Source organism: Neophocaena asiaeorientalis, unplaced genomic scaffold, assembly GCF_003031525.2.
Source record: "Neophocaena asiaeorientalis asiaeorientalis breed wild unplaced genomic scaffold, Neophocaena_asiaeorientalis_V1.1 scaffold109, whole genome shotgun sequence".
Lineage (NCBI taxonomy): Eukaryota > Metazoa > Chordata > Mammalia > Artiodactyla > Phocoenidae > Neophocaena > Neophocaena asiaeorientalis.
Window position 1 is genome coordinate 697,975 of NW_020173946.1, and position 14,420 is coordinate 712,394.

Genomic DNA, 14,420 nt, shown 5'->3' on the forward strand with positions numbered 1-14,420 from the left:
TGATGACATGTCCTATATATATCAATTAAGTCCATCTTTTTTAATGTGCCATTTAAAGCATGAGTTTCCTTATTTATTTTCATTTTGGATGATCTCTCCATTGGTGAGAGTGGGGTGTTAAAGTTCACTACAATTATTGTGTTACTATCGATTTCCCCTTTCATGGCTGTTAGCATTTGTCTAACATTGAGGTGCTCCTTTGTTGGGTGCATAAATATTTACAATTGTTATATTTTCTTCTTGGAATGATCCCTTGACCATTATGTAGTGTCCTTCTTTGTCTCTTGTAATAGTCTGGTTTAAAGTCTATTTTGTTTGATATGAGAATTGTTACTCCAGCTTTCTTTTGATTTCCATATGCATGGAATATCTTTTTCCATCCCCTCACTTTCAGTCTGTATGTGTCCCTCAGTTTGAAGTGCATCTCTTGTAGATGATATATATATACGGGTCTTGTTTTTGTATCCATTCAGCCAGTCTATGTCTTTTGGTTGGAGCATTTAATCCACTTATATTTAAGGTAATTATCAATATGTATGTTCCTATTACCATTTTCTTAATTCTTTTAGGTTTGTTATTGTAGGTCTTTTCCTCTCTTGTGTTTCCCACCTAGAGAAGTTCCTTTAGCATTTGTTATAAAGCTGGTTTGGTGGTGATGAATTCTCTTAGCTTTTGCTTGTCTGTAAAAGTTTTAATTTCTCTGTCGAACTGAATGAGATCCTTATTGGGTAGAGTAATCTTAGTTGTAGGTTTTTCCTTTTCATCACTTTAAATATATCCTGCCACTCCCTCTGGCTTGCAGAGTTCCTGCTGAAAGACCAGATGTTAACTTTTTGGGGATTCCCTTTTTTGTTATTTGTTGTTTTTCCCTTGCTGATTTTAATATTTCCCTTTGTATTTAATTTTTGATAGTTTGACTAATATGTGTCTTGGCACATATTAAACACACAAATATGTGTTTCTCCTTGGATTTTTCCTGTATGGGCCTCTCTCTGCTTCCTAGACTTTATTGACTATTTCCTTTCCCATATTAAGGAAGTTTTCAACTCTAATGTCTTCAAATATATTCTCAGTCCCTTTCTTTTTCTTTTCTTCTTTTGGGATCCCTATAATTTGAATGTTGATGTATTTAATGTTGTCCCAGAAGTCTCTGAAACTATCCTCAATTCTTTTCATTATTTTTTCTTTATTCTGCTCTATGGTATTTATTTCCACTATTTTATCTTCCAGATCACTTATCCGTTCTTCTGCCTTAGTTATTCTGCTACTGATTCCTTCTAGAGAATTTTTTATTTCATTTATTGTGTTGTTCCTCATTGTTTGTTTGCTCTCAAGTTCTTCTAGGTCCTTGTTGAACATTTCTTGTTTTTTCTCCATTCTATTTGAAAGATTTTGGATCATCTTTACTTTCATTACTCTCAATTCTTTTTCAGGTAGACTGCCTATTTCCTCTTCATTTGTTTGGTCTATTGGGTTTTTACCTTTCTCCTTAATCTGCTGTGTATTTTTCTGTCTTCTCATTTTGTTTAACTTACTGTGTTTGGGGTCCTCTTTTTACAGGCTGCAGGTTCGTAATCCCTGTTGTTTTCAGTGTCTTCCCCCAGTGGGTAAAGTTCATTCACTGGCTTGTGTAGGCTTCCTGGTGGAACGGAGTGGTGCCTGTGTTCTGATGGATGAGGCTGGATCTTTTCTTTTGGTGGGAAGGACTGCATCTGGTGGCGTGTTTTGGGGTGTCTGTGAACTTATTAAGATTTTAGGCATCCTGTCTGCTAATGGGTGTGTTTGTGTTCTTGTCTTGCTAGTTCTTTGTCATGGGGTGTCCAGCACTGTAGCTTGCTGGTCATTGAGTGTCACTGGGCCTTAGCATTGAGAAGGAGATCCCTGGGAGATCTCTCACTGATTAATATTACGAGGGGCCAGGAGGTCTCTGGTGGCCAATTTCCTGAACTCGGCTCTCCCACCTCAGAAACTCAGGCCTCACACCCAGCTGGACCACCAAAACCCTGTCAGCCACACAGCCAGGTACGTGGGGAGTTTTTTGTCTTTTGGGGAGTCTGAGGTCTTCTGCCAGCTTTCAGTAGGTGTTTTTTAGGAGTTGTTCCTCATGTAGATGTATTTTTGATGTATTTGTGGAGAGGAAGGTGATCTCCACCTTTTATTCCTCAGCCATCTTGAAGGTCCTCCCCTAGACCATTTTTTAGAAGATATTTTTTAACATGAAATTGTCTTAGATGATGACTAAGTTGTCAGAAAGGACTGCCCCCTCTCTCCTATGCTCTCTTCTTCTCCAGCTGGAAAGTTGGGAACCTCATAAATTAATTTTACAGTACCAACCTTATATGTTCTGTCTGGTTACTCTGTGGTGCTCTCTCCCTATCACCCTCTCCTTCATTCCTTCCCTCCCTGCTCCACACACACACACACATTGGGCCACAGGAGGCCAGGCAGAAAAATAATACCATCACTCTCCAGAAGAAGGGACAGCTACACTTTTACAAGTGACAAAGGCAGCTCTGTTTATAAAAGGGATTTTCTATTCATCTTAGAGGTTTTTCCAAGAAGCTGAGAGGTTTCTCGCTCCAATCAGAGTGTGTGTGTGTGTGTGTGTGTGTGTGTGTGTGTATGAGAGAGAGAGAGAGAAAGGAGAGAGAGAGAGCGAAAAGAGAGAGCAAGAGAGAAATGAACAAATGCATTGTGGGAAGTGCATCCTGACTGAATGGGGTGCAGGCAGCTGCAGAGCCGAGATAGGAACTTGAAATGCTTCACGGTGCCAAGACTGTCAGAAACTGCTCCTGGGGTCTGAAAAACAACAGCAGGATCCAGCATTCCTCTGACAACCACTCAGAAAATAGAATGTGAAGAAGTGGGAGGAAAGGAAGATGTAAGGCAAGGCATCAAAATGCTTCCTCCTTCTCCAAGGATGCCTGTGAAATGTTGGCCACTTAAGGGGCACAGGTGAGGGGATATTCGGACAAAGAGTAAAAATTGTGCTGTCAGGCCACATAACCTGCTCTTCTAATAGTGAATTTTCTTAGTTTAAGTACTTGGGAGGACTGTCTCTTAATTTATACAGCCCCCACTTACCCTAGACTAATATTTCAGTTTTCTGATGATTTCTTAGGTGATTATGTCAGGAGTCGGCAAACATTTTTCTGTAAAGAGCCAGATAATGTTTAAGGCTTGGTGGTCCCTATGGTCTCCGTTGCAACTATTCAACTCCGCTGTTGCAGTGTGAAAGCAGCCATTGAAGTACATACATGAGTGAGTGTGGCTGAATTCTAATATAATTTTATTTATGGACACTGAAAATACAATTGAATTTAATTTTTACATGCCACGAAATATTATTATTCTTTTGACTTTTTCCAACCTTTTAAAAATGTAAAAAGCATTCTTAGACCTTAGGCTGGATTTGGCCCATTGGCTGTGGTTGGTCCTGGTGTTTGTCCAGATCGTGGTATTGTAGAGACAGACAGACAGGAGAGCTCTCTAACTCCTCCCCTCCCCTCCCATCTCTTCCCTACACCTCCCCTCCCCTTCCCTTACCTGCCCTTTCCTTCTCTTCTCTTCTCCTCAGCTTCCCATTTTGCTTATTTGAAAAATCATGAACGGAAGCTGAAGGAAGTGAAGGATTTCTTATTTAACCCATTAGTGGCAATGTCGGAATAAAAACCCAGGACTCAAGGAGTAGTCTTTATAGCCCAGAACAAGACTATGGGATGCTTTTTGTGATTCCAAAGGGCAAGCAATCAAAAGGCACACAAGCTTCTTAAGGTAGTGCTGGGTCCAAAAGCTACTTCTTTTTTAACTTCCTGTTCTATGATTCTTGAATGCATAATTAATTAAATTTTAGTACATAGTTAATGTGCTTCACACAACTGGGCTGTAGAGATAAGCAAGGTTCAACCTGCCTTCTAGGAGCTCACTTCTTCAGGGTATTATTTTGAATAATCCATATAAACCTACCTATGTTTTGTTTTACCCTTAAAGAATTAAACCCACTTATACTTTTATAAGTTGCAATTACAATTAAAATTTGGAAGGGAATCCATCCTTGGAGCAAGTAGGCAAAGGGAATAAAAAACAAATATATAATTCATACTTCTTACCTGTGTATTAGGGCTTAAAATAACAAGACTATTATTTTAAATGAGCACAAAAAGAATTTTACTTCCAAATAAATATAGTTCTTAACAAGTGATACATTGATTCTTCTGTTTCCAGACATTCCTGAAAGTGTCCTTAGTGCCTAGGTTACTTCCGTCTTTGTGGCTGCATTTTTGTTTTGGTAATGACAACCTTTGCTTTTTGCAGTCACATTTTGCAAATTACCTGAGGCGTCTTGCTATGTGGTAATGTTTGAGTCAAAAACTTCATATAAAGCACATTGTGAATGAATGGGCTGTTATGGTGAAGACTCCAAGTGTTGGGTTGGGGCAGAGGAGTGGAAAGAATGCAGACTTTAGAGTCAAACAGACAGTTGGAGCCCACCTCTACCGTGAATTAGCTGTGTGATGTCAGAGAAGATACTTTACTTCTTTGAGACTCAGTTTTCCTATCTATCAAGTGGGACTAAGAATACTTTCCTTGCACTGTTGTTGTAAGGATTAGAGATGAAGTATGCAACATACTCCAAGCATGCTAGGCATTCAACTTCTATTAGGTACTCTTACTCGGCCAGTTCACTGCAAAGCATTAGGTAACATGAGACAGAATCTTTCCAAAACAGGCTTTTTGGGATAAAGTCTGAAGCAGTGTTAAACAAATGAATCAAGATATTTTTCACTCCTGTTTTTGAAGTATGTGCTTTCTTGGGTTTTGGTAGTGTTGAAAATTTCCACAGAAGAATGTGACACCTCACTTCTGAATCATACGAGAAACACCATGTTTCATCGCTAGTTACTATTTTCTTTTTTTTTTTTATTTTTATTTTTATTTTTTGTGGTACGCGGGCCTCTCACCGCTGTGGCCCCTCCCGTTGCGGAGCACAGGCTCCAGACGCACAGGCTCAGCGGCCATGGCCCACGGGCCCAGCCGCTCCGCGGCACGCGGGATCCTCCCAGACCGGGGCACGAACCGGCGTCCCCTGCATCGGCAGGCGGACCCTCAACCACTGCGCCACCAGGGAAAACCCTATTTTCTTTTTTTTAAAAAGTGTTATTTGTCCAGCTTCTCTTGAAAGATCCATTAAATGTCACATTATCCCGGCTTCTGTTAATCTTTCAAAACACTCTCTACAACAGTCATAACAATTTCTTCATGCTCAAGTTTATTTAAGAAGTGTTTCTCTAAATATAGTGCTACTAAATTTTTATTTAAAACATCCAAGTTTATTTTTCCACATAAAAATAGAGATTCATTATAAAACATCTGGAAAACACAGAAAAGTAGATTTTAAAATATTCTTTTAGTCTTATAACACAAAGCTATCCACATTTAAATCACTGCTCTCATTTTGGTATATTTCACTCTGATGCAATTACTATTTTTACTCTCCTTCCTCCAATCCATAACAGTGATGACATGATGTGTATATGAATGTGTATGTATGCTTATATGCAATCCATAAATATGTATCTTTAAAATAGTATCTGTTTATTGTTGATTATAATAAAATACCTATTCATCACAGAGAAGTGGAAAAATGCTGCAAACTGTAAAGGAGTTGTGGAAAACATCTCATAATCCCACCATGCAGAAATAATTTCCTTAACATTTTTTCTATTGTATTTTTAGAGTATTGAGATACTACTACATATTCTGATTTTTTTGTTTTGTTTTGGTTTGTTTGTTTGTTTGTTTTTGCGGTACGTGGGCCTCTCACTGCTGTGGCCTCTCCCGCTGCAGAGCATCAAGTTCCGGATGCGCAGGCTCAGTGGCCATGGCTCACGGACACAGCCGCTCCGCGGCATGTGGGATCTTCCTGGACCGGGGCACGAACCCGTGTCCCCTGAATTGGCAGGCGGACTGTCTACCACTGCGCCACCAGGGAAGCCCCTATGTTCTGAGTTTTAAGTATAGTAAATGAACGTCTACCAGAAAAGTGAATTAGAGAAGAAATCGGTGAAGTTATTTTCTGACTAGAGAGTAGTATATTAACCTTTTTCAATTAGAGAGATGGCTGCCAAAGACATGGGTTATTCAATATGGGTTTTGAAGACAAATTCCTAGGCATGAAAATAGACATTGTGCTTCTATCAACAGAGCAGTTTGAAAAAATAGACTTTATATTTTATAGAAGTTTTAGGTTCACAGCAAAACTAAAAGGAAGGTACAGAGATTTCCCATATGCCCCTTGTACCCACAAATGTAAAATCTCCCCATTACCAATGTCCCTCACTAGAGTGGTACATTTATTACAATTGACGAACTTACATTGATATACCATAATAAGCCATAGTTTACCTTAAAGTTCACTGGTGGGGTTATACATTTTATGAATTTGGACAAAAGTATAATGACATATATCCACCATCATAAAATCATATAGAGTAGTTTCACTCCCCTAAACATTCTCTGTGCTCTGCCTATTTATCATGACCCCCTCCCCCAACCCTTGGCAACCACAGGTCTTTTACTGTCTCCATAAGGTTTTGCCTTATCCAGAATGTCATATAGTTGGAATCATATAGTATGTAGCCTTTTCGGATTGGCTTTTTAAACTAGTAATGTGGATTTAAGTTTCCTCCATGTCTTTTCAATGGCTTGATAGCTTATTTCTTTTTAGTGTTGAATAACATTCCATTGTCTGGATGTACCACAATTATTTAACTACTTAGCTACTGAAGGACATCTTAGTTGCTTTCAAGTTTTGTCAATTATGAATAAAACTTCTACATCCATGTACAGATATTTGTGTGAACATATAAGTTTCCAACTCTTTTAGATGAATACCAAGGAGGGTGACTTCTGGATGGCAAAGACTATGTTTAGATTTCTAAGAAATCAATTTTTTTCTCCAAAGTAGCTGTATTATTTTGCATCCTCACCAGCAATGAATGAGAGTTCCTGTTCCACATCCTCACCAGCATTTTGTGTTGTCAGTGTTTTGGATTTTAGCCATTCTGTTAGGTGGGTAGTGGTAACTCATTGTCATTTTAATTTGTAATTCCCTAATGACATAAGATGTTGAGCACCTTTTCATGTTTTTATTTGACGTCTATATATCTTCTTTAGTGGGGTGTCTGTTCAAAATTTTGCCAACTTTTAAGTCAGACTGTTCATTTTCTTATTGCTGATTTTTAAGAGTCCTTTGTCTATTTTGGATGACACTTCTTTGCAAATGATTTTTTTCTTGTCTGTAGCTTGTTTTCTCGTTCTCTTGACAGTGTCTTTCACAGGGCAGAAGTTTATAATGAGGTCCAGCTTATCAATTATTTCTTTCAGGGATCCTGCCTTTAGTGTTGTATTTAAAAATTCATAACCATATCCATGGTCATCTAAATTTTGTCCTATCATCTTCTAGGAATTCTATAGTTTGGAATTTTATATATAGGTCTGTGATCCATTCTGAGTTAATTTTTATAAGGAATGTAAGTTCGGTGCCTACATTCTTTTTCTTTTTTGCATGTGGATGTTCAGTTGTTCCAGCACCATTTGTTGAAGAGGCTGTCTTTTCTCCATTGTATTGTCTTTGATCCTTTGTCAAAGTTTCGTTGACTGTATTTGTGTAGGATATTTTTCTGGGATCTCTATTCTGTTCCACTGATCTATTTGTCTATTCTATCACCAATATCACATTATTTTGATCACTGTAGCTTTACAGTAAGTCTTGAAGTCAAGTAGCATCACTTGTCAAACTTTGCTCTTTTCCTTCAATATTGTTTTGGATATTCTGGGTCTTTTGCCTCTCCATGTAAAGTTTAGAATCAGTTTGCCCATATCCACAAAATAAATTGCTGAGATTTTAATTTGGATTGCATTGAATCTATAGATCAATTTAGGAAGAACTGACATCTTAACAATATTGAGTCTTCCTATCCATTAACAATGAATATCTCTCCATTGATTTAGTTCTCCTTTGATATCTTGCACAGAGTTTTGTAGTTTTCCTAATGAAGACCTTGTGCATATTTTGTTAGAGTTATACTTAAATATTTCATTTTATTTTTGGTTCAAATGTAAATTGCACTGTTTTTAATTTTAAATTATACATGTTCATTGCTGGCATCTAGGAAGGTTGTATCCTGCAAACTTAATATAATAACTTATTAGTTCCAGGAGGGTTTTGTTGTTGTTTTTGTTGATTCTTTTGCATTTTCTACATAGACAATCATGTCATCTGTGAACCATGTCAGTTTTATTTCTTCTCCCCAATCTGTATACTTTTTATTTCTTTTCCTTGTCTTATTACATCATCTAGGACTTCCACAAAATATCAAATATCCACAAAATAGCTTGCTGAGATTTTAATTTGGATTGCACATTAAATGATGTGAAAAAGGATTGGTGAAAGAGCACACACTTGCCTGGTTCCTGATATTATCAGGAAAGCTTCTAGTTTCTCACCATTAAGAGTAATGTTAGCTTTAGGTTTTTTGTGGATGTTCTTTATCAAGTTGAGGAAGTTACTCTCTATTCCTAGTTTGCTGAGAGTTTTTAGCATGAATGGGTGTTGGATTTTATCAAGTCCTTTTCTGCATCTATTGATATGATCATGTGTTTTTCTATTTTAGCTTGTTGATGTAGAACCCCCTCATCATCTGAGGTTTTTTCTATGAATACTTTTTCTATGAATACTCCATTTTTTGGTTATAACTTATGATTATTTATTAGCCAGTATGTGTCTTTAATTTTCTTTACAGAGGGTGTACATATGTAATGCTTTTTGAAACTTTCTGTATATGAGATACATGGGGTGGGTGAAGGGAATATAGCAAACATAGATCTTGCTGATTAACAGTATATCCATTTACTCCAGTTTGGAGAGGTTATTTTGGACAACTCACCCTCTTTTGGGGCAATGCTTAGTTTTTTAGATTCTTCCCCTTCCACATTTTGCAGATCTTTGACACTGGGGGACAGTAGACTTTGGATTTGTATGGTGTATTCTGGTCTGCACTGGTCTCTGCTTTAGAAGGGTGGGTGGGTCAGGTTTTGTTCAACCTGGACTAGTGTCCACTGGGGAGTGATAAGCCTCATCTGGTACTTTTGGGCATGGTGTGCCATTGTCCACTACTGAAGTTCTGGTCATTTGTCTCTGGTTTTGACGTCCTTACAGAGTGATCTCTTTGTCCTGGCTGAAGACTCCGCTGATCACTACCCCTGTTGGCACCTCTCCTTTTCCTCCTATGGCATGTGGAGACTTTTGCATCCCTGTGCTACTCTTCTGGAACATAGTTTTGGGCTCACCTCTAGTCATATCCCTTGCTAGGTCTAACTTGTTCTTGAGGTGCCATATTGCTCAGGTGACCAGCTGAATACCAGTCTTCCAAGTGAAGACAAAATCTTTCAGTCTGTGTCTCACTCTATACTCTGAAAGCTACCAACTTACTTGGTTCTTATCAACACAGCTTCCTCTGGGATTTTGTTCTAGCCAGTGAACTAAATCAATAAATCTGCTCATGTGCTTACTCTTCTCTCCTCAAAACCCTACATCTCCCTGTCCCAGAACTTCTCCATTTTCTCTCTAGGCAACTTAAAATTCTCTTTATTATGTGCAGAGCTTCCTAGCTTCATATTACAGTAAAACCCTATGAGTTCAATCTCAAAAGTTGAATGTACCTTGCATTTGACTTGATTAGTGAGGAGTTTTTTTTTCTTTTCTTTGTTCATATTTTAATTTAGAAATTTCTTTCACTCTTGACAAAGGCTGACTTTCAGTAAAAGCCCAGTTTTTTCTAAGTTATTTTTGGCTTTTTTCCCCCACCAGAATATGCTATGGGTGAGGAAACATGTGGTAATAAGTCTTCTGGCATTTAAAAATATTTCTGACAATACTGATAATAATTTGTCCTTTTTCTCCATTCCAAATATATTTGGTCATTGGACATTTGTTGACACCCCTAGGGATGCTGAAGTTCTGTGGAAAACAGAAAATGCTGGCTCTCCTAAAGTTTGAGAGCTTTGGTTGTGACATAAGTGGTGAGAGGAGATGGGTGGGGGTCTCTATGGCTGGTGTGCTTCTTACATTGTAAAGTTACAAAGTCAATTCAGAATCTTAAAATTTTTAAAAATTTTATTTTTATTATTTTTATCTGAAGTATAATTAACTTACAGTATTAGACCTTAAATGAGATAATTTACAAGATTTTTTCTTTTCCTCAATATATTTACATAGTACTTACCCCAGTGACTCAACTGTCTTGGGAGCAAACAGCTAGGGAAGAGAAGGATCTGGAAGAGAGGGAAGAATATACTTCCCTAATTTCTTGATTTCTCCCAAAGAAGGCAGTTTGTTAGCAAGACTTTGGCTTGATTTCTCAGACTTAACAATCATAAAGTAAGTATTTTTACACTAGGTTGTTTTATCTTAGTCATTAGGCTGGTAACAGTAAAAGCTATTGTTCAGCTGTTTAGGACATAATGTGCAATTTCTATGAAAGGAACATGGTCTTGATTTCATTCAAGGACCAAATTTATTGCCCTTTCTCTAATTGTCTTTTGTTTCTTAATGGTAGGATATATTCCTGTCCACATCCCAGCCTCTCTTCCACCCCCAATGGCCCAGCTTCTCCTAGAAATGATATCACCATCTACTTGACAGAGACAGTTGAGTTGATCAAACATGAACTCATCTTAAACTCCTACCCTGACAAGTCTATTCTCCAAACTCACTCCTTTAGTCTGTTCCAGAACCCCAAGGAGGGTCTACCAATTCCAGGATGCTGTTCTCTCTACCTCATTTCTATGGAATAACTGACTTGGCTGAAAGTAACATACAAATGTGACATGAGTGGATTGACACCACATAGAACTGTATTTTCTTTCAGGTGTAGACAAAGCCTGGTAATAAGCAGCCCACTGTTTGACAGATTTGTGCCCAAGTCCTCAGAGACCCAGACTTGTGTAGCTCACCACTCTACTCTGTCTAAATGTAACCTGCATTTTTCAGCAGTTTCTTCATTTGTAACAAGAAGGAAGAGATGAATAAGGTGAGAGTCCAGGGCATGTCCCAAATGTACCTCAAGGAAAGGTCCCAGAAACTGCCACATGACTTTCCCCTTACCATTCCATTAGCCAGAATTTAGTCACATGGCCACACCAAGCCAGGAGGAGGTGATGTGTCCAGGTAAAAACTCTCTTTTTATGGAAGAGGGGAGAATTGATTTTGGGGGGCATTCAGGGGTTTCTGCTGTAACCAAGGAACTCATTTTCCCTTGTGTTTTATAATCTACTCTAAAACCATCTCTAAGAATATTTTTGATAAAAACAGCCTCTCTGGGACACTTTTCTGGTCTACCTGGCTTGAAAAGGAATTACTTATTTGAGTAAGAGGTTTATTTATTTGTTCTTAAAAGCTATATTATTATTAAAATTACATTAATATTACTATCTTAATTACCTTCCCTCCTAAACTGTCTGTTTTATCATTAGACATTATTCTGTATTTTGAAGAAAGAAAGAAAAAATTCTAAAACTAAACATGCAAGCTTTTCACATAATCTCAGTAACAGCTCTCTAATGGAAAATGGACTCTTGAAATACTTAGGTCTGAAATAATACCGTTGGAGTATGTCCAACTGCAGAGCAAGGAATGATTGAGCCTAGGGAGGGTTAGGACATGGGTGCTCTGGTTGGTGGCTGACACTGCTCTCCCTCCAAGCCCTGCTGGGAAGCTCTCTCACAAGCAGCACCCTCAGCTTGTCCATGCAGTGAGCAACAGAGCTCAAAAGCATAAAATGGTACTCATCTCTAAACTCCTTTATTGCTTTGAAACTGTTAACAGTAAGACAAAATTTGCTCAAGGCAAAAACTCCACTATTTATCTGCTGCTGCCATTTGGGTCCATAGTAGAACCTAATGAGAATGAGTGGATCATCAGTCCCTCAGTAAAATTTTACTGAGGGTCCATGATATCCCAGACACTGTCCTGGAATTTGGAAAACAACAGTGAAGAAATGTGCAGCCCTGACCCATTCTCTGACCTTCCTCTGCTCTTCTGCAAACAGCATTTCTCGGGCTACTTTGCCAACTGGTTCCTGGTTAGGTTTCAACAATGGGAGGAAATCAATAGTGGGAGGAGTGGAGAAGACTGTTTCTCATCCATCCCTCCTACCCTCATCCCTGGCCTTTAGGTGGTATCTCCAACAGTGGCTGTGTTTCCTCACTGATTTCAGCTCTACTAGAAACTATGACCCCATGATCCCAGCTCCCACAGGCAGCCCCATGGTGGTTTCACCTCCCATGAAGTGGCTCAGTCTTCTGGCCTCTGGTGACACCACTTTTTCTCTTCATACCTAGGGATAGAATTTTCTTGCTCATTGTCTTTTGTTTGCTTTTTGTTGTTATCTTTTAACACCTCTGTTACCAGTTCCCATTATTAAATGTTGCATGGAGTCTCTGGCAAGACTCAATAGGAGAATTACACTTAGAACCTTAGGGTTTTACAGCTCTCTTACATAATTATTCTTAACTCTGAGATATAGTAACAGGTAAACACAAGTTGTTTAATCCTTGAAAATCAAATGACCGTGTGGCTTGACTGATCAATTGTGAACTGGATGCTATATCTGACCTACCAAACTAGAAGCTTGCCCATGTGCAACAACACTACATCATCAAGTGTAAATGGTAAATGTGAGATCAGGCTCTAGAACTTCAAGAAGACAAAAGTATAGTATACGAGCAAGTAACTCAGATCCACAGGCATCTGCTTCTGCAGCTTTGCCATCCTTACTCCGAGCTACTCCTATTGGAGTGTGTCCTATGGCTAGTTGATGGAGGAAGAAAAACTTGGACGTTGTGAATTGATGGGTCTGAGTGATAGGCTGACAACAGTTGAAAGTGGACGGCTTCAGCTTTACAGCTCCATTTAGGAGTGATGAAGGAAATGCTCTGAGTGTGTAGAACCTCTGACAATATATCTGGTTACCTACTTTGCAAGTAAGGAGATATGGCCATAAATATGTTTCTACATTGATTCATGATAGTGGCATAGACTGGTTAGTCAGGGAGTGGGGATGAATCAGACTGGAAGATTGGTGACAAAGAATTCTGGAGAAGAGGAATGTGGTTGGACTTCATGGAAAGGGCACAGAGTGTGAATATACTCATCTCATGAATATGGTCCCCAAGGGCACCCATGGAAGTGGAGGCCCTCAATAACTAGGAGAACAAGGTAACCCATTCTGTGGACATAATTTGGCCTCTTCCCAAACTACCTCTAAGCTTTTTCAATGGTCTTGTGTACAAAGTGGCCATAGCATCAGTAATAAAGGTTATTCATAAGCTCAACTAAATGGATTTCCCTTCACCAAGGCGAATCTGGCTCTGTCACTGCTGAGTGCCCAAGCTGCAGCTGTAGGGTCAGGGCTGTGCAATATGATATAGAGTTGATTAAGCCGAACTCCTTCCAAATGAAGGGGGTCTCTCCTGGAAATTGCTTTGTCTTCCCTTCCTCCAGAGTTTCTATAAAATGCCATAATCATCATCATTGTATCCCATTTAATCATTTCCTGACCGAGGAATTCATTTTGTAGTGAGAGAAGTTAACCTCAGGCTCAGCATAGATTTCAGTGTCTTACTACATGACCCCACTGCCTCCAGGATAAGCGATGTGCTTTGAACAGTAATAGAACTACAGTGCTCTTTTTGCTTGAGGCAAAAATACATGGATCTGGGAATTAAGTGTGAAAATGGGAGTACTTCTCAGTATTACATTTAATAGCCCATTTAGAACATTTTTTCTTCCTTTATCAGCAACTGTGGTTCAGAGGTCCTAATTCCCAAAGGAGAGATGCTTCTATCAGAAAGGACTATAATGGTTCCATTACACTGGAAGTTGAAAATATCACCTACATACGTATTTTTGGCTTCTCATGTCACTGAACCAGCAGGCAGAGAAGAGACTCCAGATTTCTTATCTATACACCCCATCTCACCTGTCTCATTGTGGTTCCTTCTTTATATCTTTAGTTGTGGAAAATCTTTTCCGCTAGTCTTCAGGCCATTCTCATAGATAGTTGTAATTCTGGTGTGCCCATAGGAGGAGGTGAGCTTAGGGTCTTCCTACTCTGCCATCCTGGCCACCTCTCCATCCCACACATTGCTTAGTGGGGAGTATTGATGAGAAAATTCTTTTGCCTTAAAGAAGGGAAAAGGATCAAGGTTATTTAGAAGAAATAGAGTTGAGAAGATTTAAGGAAAAACGTGTAGTTCAATGAGGAGAAAGGCAAAATAAAGAGGAGGAAATGGCAGAATGTTTACATTCTTGGAAAGACAAGAATGAGGAAAGCCAAAAGCACAGCTGGAGTTTGACC